The sequence below is a fragment of the Oenanthe melanoleuca genome, chromosome 15 (genome assembly GCF_029582105.1).
Source record: "Oenanthe melanoleuca isolate GR-GAL-2019-014 chromosome 15, OMel1.0, whole genome shotgun sequence".
Lineage (NCBI taxonomy): Eukaryota > Metazoa > Chordata > Aves > Passeriformes > Muscicapidae > Oenanthe > Oenanthe melanoleuca.
The window spans coordinates 5,803,911-5,829,774 of NC_079349.1; positions in this window are offsets into that span (position 1 = coordinate 5,803,911).

Here is a 25,864-nt window from a genome sequence, read left to right on the forward strand (position 1 = left end):
TAACTGCCCAGAGCAAAGCCCCAGAAGGCTCCTGGAGGAGTGACTGCAATTAATGGGTGACAAACAAAGCAGCTCACAGAAACTTCTGAAAGACTTTGTCAGATATCTTCAACCTACCAAGTTAAGAGAATATGAAAGAGACAGAGCTTTTCCCTCCTCATCTTCATTAACCCAGGAGAAACACTCTGCAGTGACATGCTGCCAGCTGTCATCACATTCTGCCTGTTAGTCCTCACAGCAGGAGAAGCAGCAGTGTCTCTAGATTAGAAATCTTCTAACCCCGAGAAGTCTGATGCAAATCTCTGAATTACTCTGACTCTTCTGAATTACCAAAGCACTTAAGTTCAGCTCCAAATTCCCCACCTAATTCATAACTTGTAAAACCTGGAAGCAGACATGCAATGCTAAATTTTAACCAACCTTAGAATTCAAATCTGGATCAGAGCTTCTGCTAGAAAGGTTTAGAGCAGTTAGAAGCTCCATGAAAAACATTTGCAGTAACAGTAACCCATGTTGCTAAGCTATTTTTTATTATTATCTGATGATTTCAAATTAAGAAAATACAGTAATAATGTCAAGTCATTAACAGATTTTTTCCCTTTTCATCCTTGTTCCCAAGGCATACTCAGAATAAAGACAGTACCCCAGTTGTAGGAGCTGCTTTCAAGCCCACCCTCCTCCTGCTCATTAGCTCAGCAAGCCAGAGTGAGCTGCTGAGGCCAGTAGGAGAACCAACCCTGAAAATACAACACCTGCAGGAACATTCTGATTTGAGGTTTTTTTTTTAGTTTCACCCAAACTTTTACAAACTGTACTGTTTCTTTTACCAAGCAATGAGCATTTTTAGCAGCTTCCTTTGGTGCAGTGCATAGCCTGGTAGAACACAAGGACAGCAAATGAAACATTAGGGATTCCTCCCAGAATGATTAACCCATTACATTCCATGAGATTTCTACATTTTGTTTAGCTAAAATAAAACAAAGGCTGTGTGCCTTTCCTGAGATTTTCTTTTCACTAAAGGACTGAGACTCTTGGGGGGCTTCTCTGGACCTTCCTGCAGAGAAGGATCAGAAATGCACTGAAGCATTGACATATGGAGAAGGGTTTGGGAGAACACAGTGACTACACATTAAAGAAGAGCAATAAGAATTGCCCAAGAATTTTCCAGTGGCCCTTCACAGACCTTGAGTGTCAGGCTACAATCATTAATGTATAAACATGGCAAAAAATAGAAATATTTGATCAAGTTTAACTGGGCAAACTTCTGTCAGGAAAAGCAGCAGGAGCAGCCAGTGCCTGCTCAGTGCTGTTGTAAAAGTGCTTCAGAATCTCCTGAAGCTCTGTGCTGCAGTTTCTGTTGGGTGAGAGGGGCCTGGCTCAGCAGTCCCTGGGAGATTTAATGCTGCATTTCAGTACCAGTCCACGGAGCGAGCGGTGAAACTTCCTCGTTAAGCAGCTCTGAGATAAATCACTGCTAAACTGTAATTGCAATTTGCTTTTCAAGAACACCCATTTCTCAGAAGTCTATAAAAGTTCAAGCTCAACATCAAGGAAGCCAAATTTCACTCTTCAGCCCCTTTGTTTTTTGGATTTGAACTATCACCGATTACCTTCCTTTATACTCTGACATTTATGAGATCTATGGGCAATGTGTTGTGTGCCTTCTGGCAGGAGCACAGCATTATTCACACACAGATACCACTGTCTGTAATAACTCACTGAGGGGAAGGGGTAAGCAAGGCAGCCTGGCCTATCTGCAAAGAAAAATAATGTATTTTCCTCTTCTATATTACAACAGAAAACGTGGGGTTTTTTTCCATCCACATCCCAAAAGGGAGCTTTGGCAGACAAAGGTCTCATTTTGAGTATGGAGAACAATCTCAAAGGCATGAAGGGGAGGAAAAAAAAATTAAAAATTACAGTCAGCTTTTTCTGTCCAATTCTGTCATTTGCTATCACAGCCAGACACACCTGCCCTGTGTTTCTGGGATCACATCTCATTAGCCTGGGGTTCACACATGCCTGGGGTAATCAGTGCTCTGCAGAGCCCACAGCACAGATTGCCATTTGAAGAAGGGAGTCATTTGGAAGCCCATTTCCCAAACAGATGTGAGCAGTTTTCTCCCAAGGCTCTCAAAGCAATGATGTCCTTGGCATTTCCTTCCTCACCAAGCAGATGCCCCCAGGGACAGCCTCTCTGCACAGCAGACCTGGCCAGACACAGCCTGAGCTGCCAACAGGGTCTGTAGGTTCCCTGGCAGAAATCTGGGAGCAGCCTCATCAAGAGCCAGCTCCTGCTCTCGCTGTGCCAGCTCCGGGACAGACATCTGGGCCATTTTCCCAGCATGAAAACAGGGAGTGCTCTCCTGGTGGAAAACTGCAGCTCACAAAAGATAAGTGCAGCTACACGGGTAGTTGAAAAATGAGAGCCGGGTGGTGGATTCCCATTTCGGAAAAGACTCTCTGGGGAACATTTCAGTGGAAAAACCATATGCTCTTCTTTCATATCGAGTTCTTGCCACTCTGGAGTGTCAGAAAAGGGAGCTGTGCAGTTAGCACAGTGAACAACTCCAGCAGCAATGATGTGGGACTGCAGAAATGCACATACTGCTGCAGTGCATGTAAGGACAAAAAGCGACACTGAGAAAGAAAAAGGATGGTTAATTGGATTGAAATGGCATTTGGAGAGAATAATTAATCAACACAAGGTAAATTTCACCACTGGCATTACTGCATTCCTTAGCAGTGGCAATTTTGTCACTTTGGACAACAGAACTTATGGCAGTGTCACCTTCCAGTTTTACTGTACTTAGAGATTATTTCTGTGAACTTCTCGTTTCTGGAACACAAACTGTAAGTTTCTTCCTTTTCAGTCCATTGTTTCCCTTCTCCATTTGTGCCTTAGCCAACTTACTAGTACAAGAGCCTACTGATGTTTTGAGCTTATTCTCAGTGCATACCCAGTCAGTTCTTTCTGCAGATATTTGTCATTTCAATATGTACTCCTTATTTTCAAAGTTTAACTGTGAGAACTTTTGCAGCAATAACAGTATACAAAGTACATGTATGCAAAGAAAATGGACTGTTGCTATACTGCAAATAATCTTAGTCAACCCAGTCAGCTGTGTCAAGATGAACTTGCTTTCTATCTTCATTAGCTCTACTATCTGCTTATAAAAGAGATCAAACCAATGAATTCTACTCAGAATAAAATAAAAAAACAAAGGGGGACGGCGAAAGCTGGGAGAGATATTGCTTTTAGCACTGACTGATTGCTAGAGAAATAAGTGTTGCAGAATTGCTCCATGCCATGAGTATTTTAATGGGCACCCTCTAGTTAGAACTGCAGAGAATTTCATCTCTAGGATGTTAAAAGCTAAATTGCATAGTAAGACAGCAGAAGCTGGGAGATCACAGTGGAGCTCCAGATCTGTTTAGGTTTTGTCTAGCACAATGGAGCAGCATTTTTCACTTCTGCTCAATATTTGTCATCCATTAAATCTGCTTAGGAGGTTAGTCCAGCAGTTCACACGCACTCCATCTGGTTTCACAGAATGCTGTATCCCTTAGTGACTGGTAGAGCCAAGGAAATCAAACAGTGACTAGATTGTGTGGCTTCAAACAGTGCAGAAACACATGGAATGCTAAGTTACATCCCTTCAAGCCTACCCTCTGCAATACAGTGTAAAATGAAATGAGTGGTTTATGATGCAAGAATTGAAGTTATGCATTTGCAGCTCCCCTGAAAGAGCCCAAAGACACTTTTACCTTTCCTGAGGAGTTATAATCCCCTCATGTACCAGTCTCAGGGCTCTCATTGAGAATTCCCTGGCAGCATTTGGCCCTGTGCTCAGCAAGGCTGCACAAACCAAGCAGGAGGGAACACACTGCCAGGGGGGTAATGCACAGGCCTTCCTGTGTTTTAATTATGGAGAAGAGAACAAGGTATTCTGAGAGATGATGGCAGACTGCATTGATGATTTCTTTGATGGAAGCCTGTCTTGGTGAGTGGAGTGTCTTTCAGAGCAGTGGAAATAATGAGCTCCCTAGTGTAGGCTCAGCTATTTTTAAGAAACCATTTTCTTTCTGCTCCACAGTTATCAGCCAAGCTACACCAATCCTTTCAAACACAGCTCAGGGTAAAAAAAGAATAGCTGGAAATGCAGTCCAGCCTATCATTATGGACAATGATACAAACTGTGCCAAGCAGCACTTAACCCTCTGATTCAGAAATCCACAGTTTGATCAACAGGCCCTTTAGAGTCACAAGCAGCACAGGTTTCACACACACACAGGATTCAGCCCCAGCCTCATTAACCTTCAGAGTCACCCAGCACTTTCTCCTGGACACTGAGCCCCTGCCTTGGCCATGACTCCACCAGGGCTGAGGCTTCATGCTTTGGATTTTTCTGCTGGATTCCCAAATCCACCCCAGCTCAGCTTTCAGCCACAGTTCAGCATTCCCACCATTTATTTAGGACTTCCCTTCTCCCCAGGGACCATTTGTCCCTACTAGCTCAGATTTCTTTGGAAATTCTTTACCAGGCAACTGTCAATAAATACTCAAAATCTTAAACCATGAGGACATCAAGAGTTTCACATGACACACAGCTCCATGTATCCACATTTCCCACAGATGCCAGGCTAAGGAGAAAATCTCTGGTTCAAGGGTTGAGTACTTGTTATCCTAAAAATCAGATTTCTCCATCAACAGGCCCAGTGTGACCCAGAGCAAAGGTGATTGCATTGCACACTGGAGGAACAAAGAGACCAATGTCAGGGCAATGTTTCCTCCAAGTGGCAAAATTATAAGCAGACAAGAGAAGAAATGATTAAACACTGAAATGAATACTGACCAGAATAAAACATCATAAGAAAATGAACATCACATTCTAATTATGAGAAGAAAATAACTTTCAGTAATAGCATACCCTTAATTAACCCCTACAAAGAAAATGTAGTGGCAAAATAAAACTAAAGTAAAAACTGCAAATCAGAAATTAAGTAATATTTTTCTTGAGATAACAGGTGGGTTTGTCCCCTCTTCCTTTCCATAAATACTTGTATATTTTTATATATTTGCATTTATAAATTTATATATATACGTTACATTTGCCCTTAAATATAATGTACTCCCTAAAAATTATTCCAAACCTAATTCTCCTTTTGAATGAATCAGCATTGATGCAGTAACTTCAAAAGCAGATGTACAAAACAGAGACCTAATGCTGAAATTTAAATTGGGGGGGGGTGGTGGTAAAAGAATCATTAATCTTTCAGGAGCAATCTCTTATTCCTGCAAATTTATTCATTATTTGAAAGCATTTCCCAAACTGTCAGCATGAATAATTTCCAGACTTTGGGCAGTTGACTAAAATGTCCATTTCAGCAGATGCAATCCAAGATAGGCACTTCTGTAGCAAATTTCTGCTGCTGCTTCACCACCGGAAATGTTCCAGCAGAGCTGAAATGAATGACAAGGAGAGAGGCACTGCACATCCAGCACAAGCTGCTGCATTTTCAGGAAATGGGGAATATTCTTCAGGGAAACCAGACACAAAGATGGATTTCTTACACCCTGAAAGCATCCTTGAATATCATAAGCAAATTATTCATGAGCATAATTGAGAGGGATGTGGTGAATTCAGCTGCATCTCAGTCAGAGCTGGGAGCCTCTGTCAAAGGCCTGGCCTCTGTGTGTGAATGAGTAGAGCTCATTAGCCTGAGTTATAACAAAAGGTAAGATTAGATGATGAAGTTCTTAATTAACAATAAATCTCTCTCACAATTCTCTGCTTTTGAACTACACAAAGTCTATAAAGAGGTGGCCAAACCAGCAGCCATGCTTGGACAACCAGTGTGCACCCACAGGACAGGAGCTCTGCATCCCCCAGGACAGTCACTCCAGGAAAAACCTGCATGCAGAGCTGCAGTGCTCCCCTGCACAGCTGCTCCACTCCAGAAAACCAGGAGGACACAAAATTTACCAGAATAAACCCGTGAGTCAAAACCTGACTCAGATTTCCCATGAATCAAAACCTGACTCAGATTTCCCGTGCTGGTGTTTCAAAAACAAGGTGGGAGCAGACCATGTACAAGGCTGCCTTCAGCTGCCACTCACCAAAGATGGATGCACACATTTATTGCAGGGAAAACCTCCTATAGCCCCTGCCTTTGGCAGATTAACCTATAGACCACAACCTTGAAATTACTACTTGGCCTGAGTTTTTTTAACCAGGTCAGCCTGAGGAATCATTCACTGAAATCATTAAAATTTGGAGAAACTAATAAACCACACCAGACAGGTTTGGTTGCTTCAGCTCCATGTGATGGTTTTCACAATTGAAACTGTGAGAGGAGCATTTCTCCATCTAACTAAGCCAGTGCTGTGGGATCATGCTCATCCAGCAGCACCTTGGCACAAAAATCTTTCTCAATATTGGAGAGACCAGGAGAACCTCTTTGCTGGTCAATGTTTGATCCATCCTCAGCTTGCATGGGAAGAAATTGGCATTTCACTGACTCAGTGAGGCCATAACCCATCCTGTATATACTGTAAATACCCCTCCTCATCACTCTGTGGTAGGAATTTCACTGCTCACAAGACAGTCCATGTGCAAACCCAGCATTTACCTGAATTTTTTTCACTCAGCAAAGACCATTCACCTCCCTGACAAGGCAAGCCACTCAAATTTGATGGATGATGATCCCCACCGTGGGCAGGAGGGGATTTAGCTCAGGTACAGCACAGCTGAAGCCCGTCAGAGAGGTGCCACAGGACACTGAGTGCTGCTGACAGCCACGCTTGTCGTTCCCAGCTCTCAGCTCAGGGCTGGCCGTGTCTGACAGCTGAGAATAACAACCAGGGAGGGAGCCTGACAAATCAGCCTGGCTGCCTCAAATTAGACTGGACTGACTCCCTCTCTCCCATCCCGAGGACAACACCAGGAATTTGAGCTGTATGCTCTGAAATGGAACTGGAAGTAAATATGAAGTGGGTTCCCAGGGGCCTGAGCAGTTTATGCACTCAGACTTAGCACTTCTTTCCAGCTGTCACTCAGGCACTCCCTGGGCTGAGTGCAGATAAAAGTTGTTTCTTCCATGTCCAAAGACTCCTTGATTGCTGTTAGGAAGCCTCATCCAGGCTGTGAGGAGGATGGAGAGGCAGAGCTGTGAGAACAGAGGAGTGCCTCACTCCCTGCATGTATTGTTTTAATTTATTTGTTTACCACTATCCAAACCTATGGCAATTAGCCATAAATTTAAATTAGTGTTCTGTGAGTCGAGTCTGTTTTGTCCATGATGGTAACTAGCATTTGTCTGGATCACAAGATTTTCTATCTTTTCTCCCTACCACCATCCTTCTGAGGGGGAGTGAGAGAACAGCCCTGGCAACCAGCTGAAGGTCAACTCACCACTGGAATACATCAAAATCCACTGCCTGTTCTCATGTATTTTAGATAAGGGGATTTAGCTGAAGGCTTTCTAAAACCGGGGAAAATAAGGGAGACAGCAATGGAGTGCACTGGAGAAATTTCCATCTTGAGATGTCAATATGTTATACAGGACAAAAAGCACATTATACCTGCCTTTCTGCATGTCACAGGGGCAAAAATAAGAACAGAATAACAGCACCCTGGACCCCACCCAGGCATATGGCTCTACTGCTGCTCATACACATGAGGACCATGAACAATAAAATTTAACATATTTGGTATTTCCTTGACAGACTTGCAGGAGAAAATAACATCTAGTTTGGGGTTAGGGTTCCCTAGCACCCAGCTACCAGGAAAAGCACAGTCTAGACACACTGGAATGAAATTGTCCACAGCTCAGTCTTCTGAGGCATTTCCAAACTTTCCCTTGGTCAAAGCAAACCAATTCTCTTTGTTTTGCAAAGCTTCAGCATTATGGAATGAAAAGAAGAATGAAGAAAAATAAAAGCCCAAATATAAATCCTGTTAAAGAGGGAAAATTGTGCTTTGTGAAACAGCAGGGTTTTTTATGTTAGAAAATGGTTTTAGGTGAAGAGGTACATTAATCTTAAATAGAATGCACAGGTATGGAGCAACCAGTGGGAACAGCAGAGGGTCCACAGTGCCATTGCAAAACAATGTTATTACCTGAGATATGTGTATTTTGGGTCCTGACAAAGTGTAATGTTCCAAAGGATATAAAACAAATGAAGGAAGAACTACACCAAAGTCCAGCAATAAACTGAGCATGGAAGAAGCACAAACATTGCCAGGCTAGAGAGAAAACCTGAAGTTCAGAGTAGCAAGGTGTGGCTAGCAGAGCTGATGCTCAGTGAATTCACTGGCACAGCTGACATCCACTGCTGTGTCAGGTTTAGGAATTTAGATGGAAAATCTGATGATATCAAATTGGGATCCTGAGCTCTGCAGAGCTCCACACAGTGAAGGAGACACCCGGGCAATGAGGCAGGAGCCTTGTGGTTCCCCACTCTGTCCTGCTGAGAGCCAGGGGCATTGCTGCTCTCAGTAGAACACCCCACTTTAAGGTACAGCACTGCCTGGGGCTGTGCTGGGTGTGCTGGGCAGGATCCCATCCCTGCTTTGGTTTCTTCAGCCCTTGGCTGAGCTAAGACACAAAAGGATGAGAGACCTGCAGTCTGTAAGAGAGACAGAAGCACAAGGCTTCAAAGCACAGCTCCCACCTGGCTCTGCAGGAATGAGGCATTTCTGTTCAGCACCATCAGGGCTTCAGAAATGTTTTCTTCCATTTTTCAAAAGGAAAATTCTGCTTTTTAACTACAGTGTTTTCAGTCTGCTCTGTGGAGAGGAACAGCTGTGCTCAGACCTTTGCCTTTCTCCAGCCAGGCATTCCTATCACCCAGAGCTGCAGCATCAAGGAAGCCATGGAAAGCTTTTGAAAGGTAATACTGCACTTTTAAAGCCTTGAACCATGCTGAGAAGGAAGCAGGTCACCTTTGCTACATCCATCACTGGTGTGAGCTGTGTTCCCTGCAAGGGAGGCAATTCTGTGGGCACAGGCTCCTTTGTCTGTGTGCCTTTTACTAAAACAGCTACAATGCAGATGCCAGGGAGACATTTCTCTGGAGCTGTCACCATGTTACAAAATTTGCTTTGTTGGTAGGAAACCAAGTCCATCCTAGGAGCCTGCAATTGAGCTTGGAGACTGTTCTCCTGTCTGTGCTGGCTCCTCCATGCTGTTCTGTATCACCCCACAGCAGCAGCTGCTGGCACAGTTTTGTTCCTACTGCTGCAGGAGCTTCAGAGAAAAAGAGAGCTGAGCCCATTAACTCAAATCTTCTCTTACCAGCCCAATCTGATCCTCCCTCCCACAACACCTGTGGCATCACCCCCCTCAAGCTCAAATCTGCAGGTGTAATCCCTATGGAGCTTTATCAATAGCTATCAACTTCCTCCCATGAGTTTCTAAGCCTTCGTTTGACTTCTAAGGAAACAGGAATCATCACTATTTCTCTCCTTAATAGATGTAAAAAATATATATTTCTCCTTTGCAAATGCTTCAGCTGGCCCCAGCTCCATGCCTTCACTCTTCCTGAGCTGAATCCTTTAGAAGTTGTTGATTGTGACTACAGATCTCCTGGCACATAACCAAATTTCTTCTTTACAGTGTTAAAGTCTGCCCAGCTGCCAGCCCCCTTTCCATGTACACATAAATAAATGAGCTGCTGAGAGCTTTTTCAGCCTGTTATCACTGTATTGGGTGTTCCACACAGAGAAAACTGGAGCAGCTACAACTCACACTCCTTTATTTAATATGTATCAATGCCAGCCAGTATCTAATGGACGTAATGATTGAATACTGACAGGCATATTTCTCCAGCCTAGTTCTCCTTTGGCAATAATGCCTGACCAAGATTGATGACTCTAATACCACAGCAGGCAGTTTGTTTGTTTCTTCTATAGGCTTCATTTTTCAAATAGCCTCAGATTCCCCTTCCCTCTCTCCCAAAGAAAAAGGGAATGGAAAATTGCCATGACTGCTGAGATACCTGTACAAGTGCTGCTGCTGTCTCCTCAGGCCACCAAACCACAAAGGTCAGATCCACTAAGGTGCTAACTGGGTTTATTCTGCCATAATTCACATGGTTTTATACCAGTATCAAAGTGGTGTGTCACAGTGACACATCCCTGGGTGAGGATTCAGTCACTGGAGTGGAACAAACCCTGAGCAGGTCTGATAGGATCACAACAGGCACATTTCACAAGGGCTCCTCAAGTGCCCACACAAGATTCCAGGCACTCCTCAGGAAAAAGAGTATCAGCAGCACAAACGAAAAAAAAAAAAAAAAAAGAGACTCCACACTTTTTTACTTTTTTACACTGTCTTGAGGAATCAGCAGCAGATGCCAAGGACATCAGAACAGCAAGGAAACATTGATGTGCAAAGCTGAGCTAGGAGCCATTCTACAGCAGGGAGCAAGGCTGCAGTGCATGTGGCTCAAAAATAAGACAATTAAAGTTTGTCTTGCCTAAGGACAATCCACTGGGAGGCAAAGTGCACTGCTGCATGCTGTGGATGGCACTCACCTAAGGAAAGAACAGAAAATGGAAGAAAGCTCTAAAACAGAAACTTGTTGGTATATCCTGCTCTTCAAGGAGAAACCCAGAAATAATGTAATCAAGAATGCTTTGAACTTAGCCTACTGCTTAGTTCTGTTCTTCTATCACTTGCATTTTAATATGCTTTTTACAGAGAAGTCACCTGTATTTTGGGGTACATTAAAACAATTAAGACACAGGTTTTGCTCCTTACTGGCACAAAGAACCCATACAAGGGCAATGCTGAAGGACACAGGAATGTGGCACAGTCATACCCAGAGAGGCAGAACTTCCTGTAATCCATTAGCAGAAACAGCCTCTCTCTAAAATTTCCTGGGTCCCATTTCCATGAGGTCTTAGGCAGGAGCAGCACTTGTACTTCACAGCAAAAGCAAAATGCAATTGTAGAGATGAGTCCCCAAAGGGATCTTTGCTCATCCTTAGCCTAGAGAACTTCTCACTAGTCTATTACACTGTTCCTAATTTGAAGCAACGTGTGCTGTACAGGAAAGGTTAAACAGGACTGATCAGCAGGAGAAAGTGCATTTTACACTGAATTAGGTAAGGCTAAACAGGAGCCAGCAGCTGTTATACCACAGATCTACACTATCCCATACTCTTCTCACAAATCCTGTCCTGAATGAAGCATCACCACACTCACACACCTGAGAAAGCTCAAAGTATCACTGCAGCTGCATCTCCAAATACAGACCCCTTTATTCCTGAAGAGACAGGACAGATTTCATTCATTCTAGAGGACCTTGAGCCATGATTCTCACTCATACATCCCCAAAACCATTACCAACACTTTTCATTCAACCCTCTGATTCTGCCCCATTTCTTTGTCTCAGTTTCCCCTCTAGTTCCACCAATAATTATTGACAAGTCCTTAAAAAGCCCACAAGCCTATAATCATAAAATATAGATTGGACAAAGGTGATTTAAAAAGTCTGGACTGAGTGCAAGGACATTTGGTAAATGTCAATTAGAAAACACAAGAGCCACAAAAAAACCCCCCAGACTTTTATTGCTCTGAAGCACCTCTTGCACTCTGTATTACCCAAATCTAACTCATCCTCTTCTCACTTTATTGGGAGGTCTTTCTCAGAGCAGAGGTGCCTTTGAGCAAAGGTAGATCAGCCAGGAACAAAGTCTTACTGCTAAAGAAACAGAGAGAGGTTAAATGCTTGGAAAAAGGGGCAGCAAAGCAGGAGATGTACTATGAAATTATAAATACTCAGAGTACATCATGCAGACACTGGAAATAAAACCACAGCAAGCTCTGACTGTGTTGCTTAGAGCTGTAGCTGTCAGGGTGTTCCAGAACAGCTCCAGAACCAGGATGGACATTCTCATGTCACCTCCACAGGCTCACATGCATTCTTACAACCCACCTTTGTACGTGGATGAATCCTGAATTTTAAGGTTTGAAACCAAACTAGTAACTATATTAAAAACCAGGCTAAAATATTCTTATAACTATGAATTTAAATAACAGATCAAAAACCTCTTGTCTCAGAATCCACAGCATTTGTACCTCAGAGATCACTTGTACCTGTAAGATTCTGGTTTTCTTTTCAGGTTGGGACTTGAAAAAAAAAAAAATATTATCTTTCACATTGTGATAAAAGTCACAAAACACCACAGCTTCCAGAGAGTTTTGTATACCATGAATTTGAACTAATTCTTAATTATTCATGTGTATAACATGTGCCAAGGGCAGAAAAGATATTAAACAATTTAATAAGCCTATTTTTAATTTATAACCTGGATCAGGCAAAACTTTGCCTTCTCCAGGTGCATCCAGAATTTGTTGCCTGCAAATCATTACAGTAAATAGCTCAGTGCTGTAAAACACAGACAATCAGTATCTACAGTATTTGATAAAAATGGAACCGAGTGAGAACACAGACTCAAGTCACTGAGGAGAGTGACTTGGATGATGTCCTGCAGTGCTCTGGTCAAAAGCAAATGCATGAAAAGAGACTGAAGAACTGACTTCTGTCAGCTTAGGTAGGAGTGAGGCACTGAAAGGACTCGAGAGCAGCACAACACTCTGAGGAGCAAACTGCAGAGTTTTAGTATTTGAACCATCTAACATGAAGCAGAGGCTGGGCCATTACTGATGTTTTTCAGTTTCTTCGATAAAAATTTCCAAACAAACAAATGAAGTCAAGGAATACAGACAAAAAAAAAGAAATCTTGCTGCTTATCAAAGGCACACACTCATGGTCTTGTTCCTTTACTTCACAAATGCCTGGCTCAAATTCCAGATGTGCTTTTCTCAGAGCAGCATGGAAGTCTCTAACACTTCTTGTCCTTTGATATTTGGTTTGCACACACATATCTGACACATCTCTGTGGGTAATTCACAGGAGCAATTCTGCACCATTACTGCTCCTGTTTGCTTTTACAGCAGCAGCACTAAGGTGTTGTTGAATAAGAGACCCTGTACAGACCTACAGTGTCTAAAACTTACCCAATCCCTCACAATCCTGTTAGGGCAAAGAGGTTCAAATTATCATAAACACAATAAAGGGTAAAGAGCCACTATGAAATGCATATAAAGGGACATCATGTAGGTAAGGTGTAGATCACAACTTAAAATCACTTCACTTTGAAAAATAAATATGTATCAGCAGAGCTCCAAACTCTGTTCAGTACACTAAAATTATCAGTAGTGCCTTAGATCTAGCAGATGTCACAGAAGTGGGTCTTGAAGATAAAAATAAAGATTTATTTTTTTCCTCAGAAAGCTATTTTATATTTGAAATAATTGCCAAAATATGGGGGATACAGCACAAATTCCAGCATCCCAGATCTCCTGAGAGATGCCTCACTGTTTGCCTCTCCCTAGGTACAATAAACTTTTCCATATTCTAGTCCCTGTGCCCTCTGCACACCAGGGCAGGTGTGCACATCCCTGGGAACTGTAACTCATGCAATAACTGCTTTCTTTCAGGTCCTTGGAAGCACTGTTACTATTCTTGGGATATTTTCTACCAGCCCATGCTAAATGATCCATATCCTCTGCTGCAGCTAAACAACAATTGATTTTTCTGTTCTTTCTAAGCACTGTCCCGTTGCCAACATATATTTCTCATTTAAGTTCCTGGAGCATTTTGTTGCCTCTCCAGCTTAATCTTGCCTTTCCATAAACTTACTTTATGAGCCTCCCCATCTGTTTCTGAGATGTGTGTGCATGTTGTGTGTATCCCTCTCTCCAGCTATTACCCAGACAGGTGTATGTTTGCTGACTGCACAGCATGTACACACATCCTGTCAGGAAAATGAGATTCTGAATCTGCTTCACTGCTGGTCCTGCTCCCTGTTTCCTACCTGTGACCACCATGGATCATGTTGGACACTCAGGCTTCTCCTTTCTCAGTCACAGCCTGCAGCCTCTCTCCCTGGTGCTACACAGATTGTTCTGAGATTTTGTGTGCATAAGGACTCAATTTCTGACCCACTCCTATTGTGGATTTTATGCTGATAGTAAAGCAGGTTGTTAGCATCACATTCCTTCTCATCTGTTTGCCAAAAACCTGCAATATTGAAATACTGAGTGAGGAATCACTGCTCTGCCCAACCCTCCTGCCTGATATCAGTACCTTGGGGAGCTGCACCTGACACAATTAAATAAAGGTCAGTCCTAACTGGGTTTGTTCCTGAATAAAATTGATTCTGCACCTCCTTGAAAAGAAAAAAAATTAGTAAGTGTCCATAGCCCTAACAAAGAGCCTCATATTGCCATGTCCCTGCTGTCAGGGTCTGAAGCCAGCCCTGCTGTGCAGGTGTGGGCAGCAGCCAGTGACCACACAAAGCCTCAGGAGCAAGATCAGGCTGCAAGGGCAGATTTGTTATTGCAAAAAGCACAGGATGCAAACCCACAGCTTATTTTAATGTTCTTGGGATGGCTTTGGGGACTCAGATTAGCCAAAGACAGAAGCAGTCAGGTATTTTCTGCTCGAACTACTGGTTCCACAGGCAGGGCTCTGTGCCTGTAACCATCCCATCCCATCCTCACAGCACTGTGCTTGTCATGTTTCTGGCTAGAGTTTAAAAAGAAAGCACATAAAGCTTTTGTCTCACAGAGCCATCACCCACAAGCACCCCAACATCACAAAGCAGGATGCAGGAATCATTCCCAGCTGATTCATTCTGCAGGCAAGCCAAGGGTTAAAACACCTCACCAGATTGTGTGTCTTTTCCTGCCCTTTAGTGATTTTTCATAACAGAGGATGTGTTTCTCTTCTTAGGTCCTCAGTTGGGAATTTCACCTCACTAAGCTGCTGCTGTTGCAGGGACCTATGACCTCCAGCATGCCTTCAGGCCCTCCTGCTCTTTTCTTACAGCACACCAGAGCTGTAGCTTGTGATTTTTATTTCAACTCTTAAAGTTGTGCAGGGAAGTATTTTGTGCTTTATCACTGTGGGAAGCCATGGAGGATGGGTTCTTTCAGACACTGCATTTACCCCTGCCTCCAGCTCTTTCCAAACTTGTCTTTCCACATGTTGAAAGCCTCTCTCAGCTGGAGTAAAGAGCTGAAAAGAAAAATCCAACTGCTCTGAGAGTTTGCAGACCAGCCTGTTTTTTCTAGGAAGTGAGCATTCCCTGCAGATGAAACACCAGGATGACCAGCAAATGTAATTTAATCATCAGGGAAACACACACTACAGCTGTACTCACTCCATGTACTTGGGGGAAGGGTCAGGTGCCCACTTCACCAGATGTGAGCAGAGTGAGGTTGAAGTGTCAGGGAGGACACTTTTCAATGAGTACCTGTAGAAAAGTACTCCTGGAAGTACTGAAACTGTCATTAAACACAGCACAGGGTTCAAGTGCTTGAGACTCTGTTTAAGTTCAAGTACTCCATGCTTCAAAACAAAGAACTTAACTGTCCTACAAAGGGCAAGATGCAGCCTGTGCCTGCCATTCAAGGCAAGTGTTCTTAATGGAACATTTCTGTACCCACCTATGCTCACAGGTAATTTCTCTTTAAAGTTTACTGTAAAGCAGCCCAAGAGTCTTTACTTTGCTACAAGATACATTTTCCAAAGTCCTTCTGCCACAGCCTCTGTGCCACGTGTCCCCAAGAGATGGGGATGACAAAGCAGTGGGGCAGCACCTCTCTGACTGACATTGCTCAGATGTAAAAGCCAGGGTGTAAATAGGAAAGGGAGGGAAGGGCATCAAACTAAAAGGTTTGTTTTGCTGTTGTTTTTCTCCCCCTACCCCCAGCAAATTAAATGAAAAGTCTAAAGACTACAGCTTGCATAATTTAACATGCCTGTAAACATGGAACATGCATAATTGATGTTAAACAACATGCTAATCACCTCATAATGTGAACAGAGGGGCAACCTGCCCTCAGTTTATGTATAAGTAACAAGATGGAAGCCTGCTGAGCTCTGTATAATAGGTCCCCCCCCCTTACATTTGTGTCTCAGCATGATGGTAAACCACAGCTTAGGCAGGAAACCTAATGTATTATTTATGCCAAGCTTTGAACTGAAATGCTTTTCCCTGTGTTACATAAATATATATATTACTCCTTCAAGCACAGTGATGGATTGTGTCAGGTCACTGTGAGAACACATTCCCTGCTACAACAGGAGGGGAAGGACCATGCAGGGAATGGCAGCAGTGGGTGAGGAGCTGCTCCCTCAGCCACAGACACTCCCAGACTGTTCCCATTCCTGCAGCTGCCTGGGGAGCTCCACAGAGTCCAGGACTGTACAAATGCATGGCACAGGATGTCCTGTGACCCTCACCTCTGACACTTTACTGCAAGCACTGGAAGCAAAGGGCCCTGCCCCAGCCAGGTCACAGCCAGAAAACCATGAGCACCAGGATGCTGAGGGCAGGGACAGAGCTCCTGCTGACTTCAGGAGAGTTTATGAATGAATGAGTCTAGAAGCAAATTAAACAAGAATTTTATCACATGTTGTTTTCACAAGATGATGCAGCTGGGGGCTGAGTTGAGCTAAGAGGTATTGAGCACAACACAGCAATGAATCCACAGGTGCCTTCCCATCTAACACAATACACATGACTTCTGCCTTCTCAGAGGTCTGGCTTTAATTAAAATCAATCTTAGATAATTTATATGGCATTTCATTAGATGTTTGCTGAGTTAGACCAGGACACTGTCAGTACAAATAAATGTAGCCAGTATATGAGCTGAGAAGCTGAGGTCACAACAGGGCATTTTGGGTTCTCCTTCTTGGAATCTGTTGTTTAAAGATGGAACACCAGATAATCTTTAACCTTGCCCCAGGCAGACCAGCTCTCTCCCATGCAATATGTTAGCCAGATAATTAAAAGACTACAGATAGCCACAAACAGATGCAAGGCATTTTGTTTTAATGCCAGAGCTGTTTCACCAGTGGCAATTTAGAAATTCGACATGAGTTCCAGCATGCCCAAATTGTGCTCTCAGCTGAAAAAGAGGTAAATATTTAATGCTGGAGGGAGCAAAGATTTTTTATTTTTTTTTTTGAAAGAGAGAGAAACAAAAGGTTGTATGAAATAAGATATGTGAATATAAGCCCTAAAGGAGGCAGTCAACATAGCCTGGATCAGCTGTACTGAAAAAAAAAGCAGCTTTTCCATCTCTTAATGGAAACCATCCCTTTAGAGTGATGGCAATACTGCTGGAAAGGTAATTGTGCAAACTCTAACTCCAGGCTCATTGCCACTGCCCACTCTGTTCAAAAATATTGGGGTGAATCTCCTTTAAACTTGTTTCACTTGAACTTCAACATTTTACAACATTATACAAATATTATTAATATTACAAATATCATAATTTTAGTAATTAGAGGGATTTTGGTGCAGGTGGGCTCCAAGGCTCCTGCACAGCAGCTGTGAGGATGTGACCCCAGAGCAGGCTCCAGGAGGGGCAGGGGCACAGCAAGCCCTGCACTCAGCAGCCAGGGAAAGGGACAGGGCAGCTTGGTGTGAGAATTGCATCACTGGGAATGAAATCCATCTCCCAGCCAGATGGAGCTGAGCTTGTTTACGAGCCTGGGCTGTGATATCCACTCAGTCCATCTGGCTGGCACTGAGGGGAAGTCCTGCCAGCAGATACCCTGGAAGGACCATTCTGCTCCAGCTTCCATTTCATCATTCCACATTAACCAGCCTGCTGGTGAGGGTATCATGGGCAGGAAACACCAAGCTACGAAATGCAGCACTCTCTTCCTGGTTAATACTAATGACTAAAAAAATTGGAGTCTCTTGAGCAAACCCTGCCAGATTTCTGCAGTCTCTGCAAAGACTCACTTATACAAAGATTACTTTACAGCCCTCTTACCATTTGCTGCTGCCTTATCGTGGCTGTAAATTGAATTAACACATCCAGAGCCCTGCAGCACTGCCAGGGGATTCAGAGGTCTCAGGATCAACAGGAATCTTGTTCTGGATATTGTTTTTCCTACAACAGTGAGGGCATCCTGACCAAAACCACACTGATGCTGTTGAGGGAAGATACAGCACTGGACATCCTGCACAAAGTGATGAGAGCCTTTAGGAGATTGTTCCCAGAGATACACTAACAAGTAGCCAGGCAGGGAAAAAACTCTCAAATCCTTGTTGCAATGAGTTGCTGACAAGTATTAATGAACAAGGGCTCATATTCATCCACCAAATGAGATGATGGAGGGTCACAAAGACAGAGCTACTAAACATCTGTATTATGCAGAGAGCATTGCATATTACTCCAAACAAGTTTTAATGGTTCAAACATCTGTTATAATCACCAATAATGAAGCTCAGTGATGGCACCCAAAATACATTCTCAGCACTGGCTCAGCACAAGTTTGTTAGTCTCCTTTCTCTTAAGTGATGCAGACATAATATCCCAAATTAAACAGAATGAATGAACTGCTCAATGTTTGATGTGAAAACTGCCTCTCAGTTCAGAGGGGAAAATAAAAACAAAGCAGGAACCTTAAGGAGGGTAAAGATGATGATTTTTGCTTTCCCTCAGCAGAGCCGGCTGTCTGCACTGTGGCTGCAGTGGAATTACCCCAGCACAGAGTCTGTGGGACAGCACTGTCATCTAGTGGGCATTGGAGAGAGCACAAACACACACTGCTGTGATGGGGACACTGCTGGGAAAACAAGCTCTGGGTGCCCTGGGCAGACCCACACCAGCATCACTCGGCTCCTCACCCCCTGCATCACCACCCAGAACCGACACCAGCTCCCCCTGCACTCCCTGACAGTCATTCTGGACAGATTTCCAGGGATAGAGTTGTGTCTATCTCACCCTCACCTACTAAATCTCAGATATTTCTTTTTGGCAATCAATAGAAAGACTCACTTTGAATAAGGGTGAAGAGTTCAGGCAGGAAAATCGCTGGCACACACACCTAGAGGTTTTTTCTGATTAAAACTCACACAGTACCCCAAGCTTAGAGATCACCTATTAGTACAACTGCTCTCTTCAAAGTAAATCCTCCACATAAAGCCAGAGCAAGAAACTTTTAGTGACACTAATCCATCACTAAATTCCTTTTGGGAGAAAACACTGAAACCACCAAAGGCTGCAGATACTCCTGAACCACAGTGTTCAGGTCTGCATCCAGATGTCATTCTGCTCGTTCATCACCATCAGCTTTTCTCCAACCCTGCTCCTAAGACAATATTTCACCAGGCCCTGCCTTTAGGCTACTAAGCACTGGACTTTTCTTCCAGGGGATGCTCAGCAGTGGAGCTGCCTCCTGTTTCAGCTGAGGGAAGCATGAGCAAAGTAATGAATTTTTACTACAGTTTGATATTTTGCCCTTTTTTTGTAATCCCTCAGTGGCAGAGCTTGGATGAGGACAGAGCTAGGACTGGGAGTATCCTGTGGGAGTTAAAACACTTCTGATGTGCTGCATCCAGCTCCTGTCTTAAAGCTGAGCCTCTGCTGTCAAGACATCTGCCTAGTTTTGTGTCCACATTCCCATTCATCTCATTGTTCTCACAGTCCCTCTTTCAGTTTTATATCCTCAGCAAAATTTCCCTTTATAACAGTTTGCCCCTCCTCCAGAGATACTAACCCACTTCATTTGCTGCCTGCTGGGTAAAAAGATAAAAGGGCTCCACTTGTGTCAATTTAAACTCTCTCTTAATAAAGTGAACCAGAGCATTTTTGCAGCAACTATTTACTCATTATGTGGCATTATAGCCAGGTATGTGCTCTGAGTTTAAAGCAAGCAACTAAAATCCATTTTCTGTTTCTAAGACAAGGAGTGAAATCAATTCCTAATGAGACTGCAAGGTCTCCATTCCCACAGAGGACAGAGCTACATTTACCACTGGAGCAGCACAAGAAAAGGTGGAGTCTTAATTCCAAAGCAGACATGCACAACACCAATTAAACAGCCAAGATTAACTGTGCCACATTGGGATCACCAAGTTTGCTATGATGAATATGTTATACAATCCTCATCAGATCCTGTGGGATTTAAAGATGCAGGAAGGTCATTGCTGTCAGAACATTCAATTCTCCACTGTATAAACAGAAGATCAGAGCACTCCATCATCTGAGTTCCACCTTTTGCAAAATAATTGACTCTCATGACCTAAAATAATGCAATGATGCTTTCAAAAAAACATTTTACTTGAAGTTTCACCTTTTTTGGTTTAAATCTATGAATGCAGTCAGAGAAGGCATTTTTCTTCTCTTTCCTCTGTGTAAGAGTCTTGTCTCCTCCTTTGTCTCATCAGATAAATCTGATGCTGGAAATCCCAGAGATTACTCTCACTTCAACTCAAAGAAGCTAAAGCAACTACAAGTATTAATTTAGCTCTGTGGTGTGCAGGCATTCATTTAGCCACAGAGCAAAAAGTGTTTCTAAGCTTATCACTGCCTCAACTGATCTGAAGTTATCCCCAAAACCAGCAACAACAAAACAAACCTGAAGAACAAGCATTCAGCTTGCAGTATTTTTTAATGGGTAGGTGGCAGTGATTGAAAATCAGGAATTGGATGTCTAACATAAGAATAGTCAAGGAAAACCCTCACTATGCTTTAACTATTCTCACATAAGATTACCCCAGAAGTCTCACACAGGGCCACTAGATGTCATTCTTGGACTTTCAGTTAAACAATTGTTTGGGTTTCATTTTTTTTCCTCTAGTTGTTATGCCTGTTGCCACAAAGAATGAAGACCTTGCCATGATTTTACATCTTAATTTAATGTGATAGTTCCACAAGAATATATTTGGCTTCATGTTTATGAGAGAAGACACATGCCAAATTCCTCCAGTGTGAGACAGGAACTGGTCTGCTCATAATTCAGCCCTGAATATGATCTTTTTAAAAGGAACACAGGCTTCAAGAACTTCTTGTTTAAATATTGATCTTATCCTCAGCATAGTTTAATCCCTCTAAAAATATTAGAGGGAAGCAGTGCTTTATTGTGGGGAGGCTCTATTTGCAGGGGTTTTTTGGTCATCTCCTATTTGCCAAAGGTGGAGGTGTAAATAAAATTGTGTTTCTGAAGGTCTTGTTATTTAAGGAAACTCTGATGGAGACAATGTGCACAAATAACCACACTTTTAAATGCTTACAATTTCCACTTGGGCAGGGGGAGCAGCAGAGGGGTGGAACTGGGAGGCATTAAGCAGCAGGGTAAAACAGGAACAGGATTGCAGAGGGAACACTGCACAGCAAGCAAACCAGCACAAGACACCAAGATCAAAGGGAATTTGAGAAAAACCTTCTCAGATTGCCAGCACCAGGACTCCTCAGGAAAGGCACCTAGACATGGCCATAATGAGCACCATGACAGAACTGGTGTGCATTCAGAAACAAGAAGTGTTTTGGGGTCAGATCCAGACCGTGATGCTCTAAAAGCTCAGGACTCCTGACACCATTATTCCAAGGCCAGGGCTACAGACAGCCCCATAACGCACAGGGGTTTATATTTTTTGCTGTGAAGGTTACTTAGATGCTTGAGTAAATCCATCTGACCCTTTTTTCAAGGCTGATGAATCAAAACCCTGGATAAACACTCCCTGTGGAAAGCGAGGGCGCTCAGGCAGGCAGCGATGCCCTCGGAGCTGGTCCCAGCCAGGGAAGGTCACTGCAGCACAAGGCACAGCCTCCCCTGGGCCCAGGCAGGGCTCTGGCACCCCCACATCTGTCAAGCACAGCTTGAGGTCTGCAGGATTAACCCAGCCCCCCACCTTGCAGTTCACTGTGTTCTGTTCGTTCAGGGAGAGGGGCACAGGGCTGTCCCAAATTCCAGCTCCCCAGCTGGGGGCTGTTCTCTGGCTCTCCTCTGCCTTTCTGCAGCCAGGCAGGAGCTCACTGCTCACAGCCCTCCCTGAACAGAGTGCAATAACCAAGATGCATGGGAGAGGCTGCCTTCCTCCCACTGATGTGCAGAGGGAGGAGGGATTCCTCTGCCACAGTGTGCCTGGTGCCTGCAAAAGAGCAGATGTGCTCCAGTCACCTGAAACCCATCACATTTGTGCTGGCCAGCACAACACCCCTCTCCTGTTCCACTTCCCACAGTATCTCTCATGCTTAAGCATGTGGAAGTGATGATCTAAAGACCAATACTCTCACTAAGAAAAGAAAAATACTTAAAACATAAAAATTCTAATGTAGCCAGGAAAAAAGCAACTCACACAAGCAACAGACTTGCAAGAGAAAGCTGAGCACAATCTTTACACAGGGAAACAACCACAGGGTAATAAACAGATCTAAAAATGCAATTTGTTTGGAAAGAGAAAGAGCTTTTTACTGAAGAAAAACCATGTGTAACACTGAATTTGAAATAATCCATCCCACATCCACGAAAGATCCCATTCCAGCACTTACTCACCTGAGGCACATTCAGAAGTGAACAACTCATGTAGGGGTTATTTTATTTATTGCAAGTTACAGCCATCAGCCATGGTGCCTGGTGGCCACTGAGCAGTAGCAACACACAGAAGTTCAAGATGAACTGAACAAAGATATTTCTCTGGACATGAAGTCACCAAACTCAAAACCAGCACATTCTGCACCTGAAGAAGCTGCAGCCATCCTGAGGATGGACACCCAGCTATAATTACAGCTCAGCTGCTCGCTCTCAGTCTTGACTCAGTCTTTTTTATCATAGGAAGCTGCTTCCTATATAAGCAATCAACTTGACAAACAACCCAGATGTTCCCCCCCCCTGCACTGCAGCAGCTACATAAACGATGAAGTCCTCCAGCCTCAGCATTCCTTCTGCTGACCAAGAAATGGGACATCTGCAATTGGAATTTGGGACACAGCATTCCATACCTCTCTCAGAGGCTGCCAGCACGTCCCAGTTCTGTTTTGGTGCTGTGAGTACGAGGGGCAGAGCAGCCTCACTGCCTGATTAAAGCAGCCTTGATTTATGCAGACAGTTGAGTGGAGCTACAATAAATAGATTTGTAACAACACAACACAACCGTGTTACAAGGGGTAGCTGGGGATGAGTTCAGGACAGGTGTTCTGCAGAATTTATAATCCACATCTGTATCATGAAACAGCAGGCAGCTTATTTAAAGTGACAAGGCTGGGGAGAGTCTCAACAGTTCTTCTTCCCTTTTTAATTTTTTTCTAAATACAGGGAGGCTGGTGGGGAGAAACCCAGGCAGCATTTGCACCGAGCCAGTGGTCCCACTGCAGCTCTAACATGCTTAACATAGGGGAAAACATCTTAAGGGAGTGAGTGTAATGGGCCATGAAGCATATGGCAGTGCTGTGGCATCTCCAGAGCCATACCCACAGCCCCATCAACTGTTGGGATGTGATACACTACAGATAATATCCGTGATAAATTATTCACTTAACCAAAAATTGTACATCAACCCTCAACAGCTGGTAAAAGCTGGATCCTTGCCCAGTACATTAAGAAGTTTGCTTCCTCAAAGCTCTACTGTTCTTTAGGGGATTTGAATTATGCATGTTACCATGAAAGCTAATGCTGTACATATGCATTCAAAGTTATTATTAACCTCATCAGGCAGAGAAGGAGTGGAGCAGGCAGCTGTTTTTCTAGCTCATGTGCTTAGGATGTGGTGATGTTTTAAAGGACTTGCTGAGAGCAAGGATATAGGAGAGCTGATTTTCCCCTTAGAGTAGCTCGACAGTAGCCAGCTGAGCCTGAAGGGTCTCTGGGGTGGCCATTGACAGAGCCAAGCCTCCTCTTCAACATCCTTATACTACAAGAACTGTAAAATAACATTTTTTGGTGACCCCATAATAGCTGTGCTGTGCCTTCCATTTAAGGATCTTAAAATGCTTCTCAGACACCCGGGGGACAAGGCTGAGCCAGGTCCCCAACAGCAGAGCTTTTAATTTTAGTGACAACACCAAACTGTACTGCACCTCCCAGAGCCCCCTGCTTGAAGTGTTAACCACTGTAGAGTTTGATCTTGTATGGACTGACCAAGCTGTCTTTGCTGGTGATTACACCATCAAGTAGGGACCTGAATGTTAAAACTTCAGCACAAAAAAATCAGCTTTTCCTCTGCAATGTGCAATATCCAGGATTTTTCCCAGCCAACAGCTCATCAGTCCCTCCCTTCTCAGCCTCCCCCAGCCCCTGGGACCACTTTTCCCCATCTGCTTTAGGGAATTGTCTCCTCATGACAATACTGTATATTTTCCCTCAAGCATCCAAATTCACTAGGCTCCCACCTTCAATGTTTATATTTCATTGTATAAATTCTGAGTTTGTTATAACAGATGTAAAAACAAATCAAGAAGTTCCAAAAACCTCTCCTTGTCCCCATCCCAAATTCATTGGAGAAGCCTGACTTGCCATTAAGAAGACTTTGATTTTTTCTATGCAGCTTTAAGGCTGCATCTTCAAATGCTGCCTGCAGGACTGACATTTTCCACTTCATCCCAAACAGCAGGGGCAAGGCTGTGGCATGAACTGCAGATGGAGAGTCTGGGACAGTAAAGGTAGCACATTATCTCCTGCTTGGCATGCATGTGCTCTTGGCATTCATTTTTTGAAGCACCCCCAGTCTTTCATTTCTCTCCCTTTCAAATATTTTGCTCTGCCAAGAGCTTCAAAGCCAGGCTCTCTGGATAAATGGCCAGCTGGTGCTACAGCACAGAGCATCACAGGCTGGAAATGGGTTTGGAGAACAGTCTGGGGGCAGTTTACATCCCCTGGCCAAATGAGAATGGGGAGGCAGACCAGACATGCTGCTGGGACCTGCAGTAAGATTTTGCAGCATTAACTGAGCTATTCTAGCAGCTGCTGGATAGAGCAATAATCTTTGAACGTGACTTCTTGGTCTCTTCTTCCAGAAAGACGAGCTAATTAAAAAGGGGTTACAGAGAGATTATGTGGACCAAGGGGAGATTTCTGAAAGGCATAAAGAGCAGCTCAGCAACCAGATCTCCCCAAAAGTCAATGTGAATTAGGCAACTAACTCCCACTTGTCCTTTCAAAAGCTCTGCTTGCAGCTTTTAAAGCTTGTCCTCCAGTTAAAAATAAATAAATAAATGCCAATTTCTTCTAGCAAAGCTGTGCATTGCCTAAGACAAATTTCTGCTCCCATAGAGGATCAGTGCACACACACTGTGCAGCAATTTTTGGCAGTTCTGCTCTGTTATGCTGCTCCTCAGATCAATTGTTTAAACACAACCCATTGACCCTGGCTCCATGTTTAGCCAAAGGTGTTTGGTAAATAAGGCCAGCACACCCCTGGTGCTGTGCTGCATAAAGAGCAGCACTCACTGAAATTAAATCAGTGTCCCCAGGTCTGGAGACACAAAAGGAAGAAAATAGCACCAAAGTGAGAACAAGGGTCTCTCTCCTCCCAAGCAGCCCCAGCAGCACCTGCTGCAGCAGCAGCTCTTTGCTGCAGGCTCTTCTCCAGGGCACCCTGGGAGGAAGCAGCGAGCTGCTGCCAGAGCCAGCACCTCAGCTTGAATGTCAGTGTCATTTACACAGCAAATGTCACTTAAAGCTAACACCAGAAGGAGCTTGTCAGGGTAATTCACCAAGAAGCAGCAACAGCAGCTTAGCAGCTCTTTCCCCCCATATACCCATACAAAAATATATCTGTCTAAAATTGGATTTGGACTGCAAAAGATTTTCTAGTGACGACATCAGAGTGGTGAGTTTGATTTTACAGCACCAAAACCAACATGGTACAGTCGTGGGCCACAGCCTGACATGATTTAGACACCATTCCTACAGATGCAGCAGTTTGCACTCAGAATTGCTCAGTCTCTGGCAGCTCTGCTCAGACAAGGGGCCAGTGGATCTCAGACTGGATAAACTCACCCATAGCTGGACTGAGGGTTGTTAGCACATTCTGCACTAATC